The sequence below is a fragment of the Callithrix jacchus genome, chromosome 7 (genome assembly GCF_049354715.1).
Source record: "Callithrix jacchus isolate 240 chromosome 7, calJac240_pri, whole genome shotgun sequence".
NCBI lineage: Eukaryota > Metazoa > Chordata > Mammalia > Primates > Cebidae > Callithrix > Callithrix jacchus.
Window position 1 is genome coordinate 46,033,521 of NC_133508.1, and position 2,601 is coordinate 46,036,121.

Sequence of the window (2,601 nt, forward strand, 5' to 3'; positions counted from 1 at the left end):
AGAGGCACCAACGTGTGAGTCAGTGGCACTATCAGGCCTCTGGTCACTGGGCATTGATCCAGAAATACGGCCAGGGCAGGGGCAGCTCCAGGACAGAGACCAGCTTCCCCTCCCGTCGCCTCCTGGGGACACAGGACAGGCAAGCTGTAGGAGGAGCGTAGGAGGTTTTCTGGACCAGGCTGTGTGCACAGTTAGTCCTGAGTACAAACAAGCAGGTGGCCAGTCTCACCTTTGTTCTAAGAAGCGGGATCCAGGCAGGCCAGGAGGAAGCCTAGAGTAGCTGTTAGGAGACGCTGGGGCCCAGCCAGGGCTTCCACCCCTGCAGGAGTGGGGCAGGGGCTTGGGCACTCTCGGACACTCAGCACTGTTCTTACTTAAAGCTCTCCAGCAAAGGCAGCATAAAGTGATGGTCCGGGGCGGACAGTTGGGACTCAGGAAGCTTCTTCCCAAATATCCCTGCCCCGCTGTCCACCAGCGGCAGACACTGTGCTGAAGTTAGTCTGTGCACGGTCGCCTGTAGAACTGTGACAACATGGGAAGGGCAGGTGAAGGCCCCAGGACACTGCCTGGCCATTGAGAGTGCTCTGTCTTGCAGGACGGCATGGGGCTATCCAAAATTGAGCTTGCTCTTTCCTTCCTTCCTTCCTTCCTTCCTTCCTTCCTTCCTTCCTTCCTTCCTTCCTTCCTTCCCTCCTTCCTTCCCCCCTCCCTCCCTCCCTCCCTCCTTCCTTCCCCCCTTCCTCCCTCCCTCCCTCCCTCCCTCCCTCCTTCCCTCCTTCCCTCCCTCCCTCCTTCCCTCCTTCCCTCCTTCCCTCCTTCCCTCCTTCCCTCCTTCCCTCCTTCCTTCCTTCCTTCCTTCCTTCCTTCCTTCCTTCCTTCCTTCCTTCCTTCCTACCTTCCTTCCTTCCTTCCTTCTTTTTCTTCTTTTGAATTGGAGTCTTGCTCTGTAGCCCAGGCTGGAGTGCAGTGGCACGATCTCAGCTCACTTGCAACCTCCACCTCCCGGGTTCAGGTGATTCTTCTGCTTCAGCCTCCCGAGTAGCTGGGATTACAGGTATGTGCCACTATGCCTGGCAATTTTTTTTATTTTTATTTTTAGTAGAGATGGGGTTTCACCATCTTGATCAGGCTGGTCTCAAACTCCTTGACCTTGTGATCCATCCACCTTGGCCTCCCAAAGTGCTGGGATTACAGGCGTGAGCCACTGTGCCCGGCTATGCCCAGCTGATTTTTATATTTTGAATAGAGGTGGAGTTTCACCATGTTGGCCAGGCTGGTCTCAAACTCTTGACCTCAGGTGATCCACCTGTCTGAGCATCCCAAAATGTTAGGATTACTGGCATGAGCCACTGCGCCCAGCCGAGATCTATATTTTTAAAGACTCCTGCGGTGGTGGCATGGAGGCCTAGGAACTTGCTTGAGGCTGCTAGCCATGGCAGGTGAAGAGGGCGAGAAAGCCGCAGGAGAAGCCCTGGAGAGGTGGAAGAGCTGGGAATCAATGGCTCGGGGATCTGTAAAGAAGGATAGTTAGATTTTTAGAAATTTATAGAAGACTAGGCACAGTGACTCACACCTCTAATCCCAGCACTTTGGGAGGCTGAGGCAGAGGGGTTACTTGAGCCCGGGAGTCTGAGACCAGCCTGGGCAACACAGGGAGACCCAGTCTCTGTAAACAACAATTTAAAAATTTTAAAAGAAATTTATATAATCTTGGGCTTCCCGGCAGGTAAACAAAAGAATCCTAATTAATCTCAAGCACAGATCATAAGAATTTGGAGAAATTGTTTGCCCTCCAACAACTATAGAGATTAGTAGCTTCTAGATTACAACAACTCTAAATAAAATGTAACTTACATCAAACTTGATTTTGCACAGTGACACGCCTAACAGAAGCACAAGTCTGACCTCGAAGGCTTTGAAGAGAAAGACAGGCAGCTCACTCAGTGTATCACACGCCGTGAATCGTTCTCAAATATCTTTATCCCTCTCTCCTCTCAACATTTGTTCATCATGTGCTGATATTTACTGAGCACCCAATACATGCTCTGCTCTGGATGCCGGAGCAGCAAACAAGACCCTTTCAGTTCCTGCTCACTACATTCTAGAGAGGAAGGACAGCCAGGCAAACAAAGAGCTAGATCTTGTTGGGCGCAGTTACTTTAGAGGAAAGGCAGAGGTATTTCTCCATTGCTCAAAGTATGATCTGAATGACAGAAGAATCCAGTCACACAAAGATGGGGGATGGAGGGAGCCCTGTAGACAGAAGGAACAGCTTGTGCAAAGGGCTTGAGGTGGTCATGAAATGTTTCTGGAGAGAAAGTCAATGTATCGGGAGTAGGGAGGCAAGAGGCAGGTGTCGGGAGGTCTGCAGGAGCCAGATTACAATAAAAGGCCTGTTGACAACCTAGTGTGGAATCACCGTGGCCCCCACAGACGATGCAGCATTAGGGATCTATGCAACCACCATTCTGTTTTCTGTCTCCATAAATTCGTTTTGCCTGTTTTAGAAATCCATGTACATGGAATCACACAATATGTACTCTTTTGTGTCTAGTTTTTCACCATAATGTTTTGGGGATTCATCCACGTTATTGAGAATGC

The 2,601-nt window shown here is 50.4% G+C and overlaps 1 long non-coding RNA gene across 1 annotated transcript; it reads right to left on the reverse strand.

The window, feature by feature from the left end:
• Positions 1 to 229: 229 nt before the first annotated feature.
• Positions 230 to 1,977, reverse strand: LOC118155339 (uncharacterized). Its single transcript, XR_013519773.1, has 3 exons — positions 1,855 to 1,977; positions 896 to 1,511; positions 230 to 522 (listed from the first exon to the last, which is right to left on the reverse strand). It is a non-coding gene; the product is annotated as an uncharacterized LOC118155339 (long non-coding RNA).
• Positions 1,978 to 2,601: the final 624 nt, after the last annotated feature.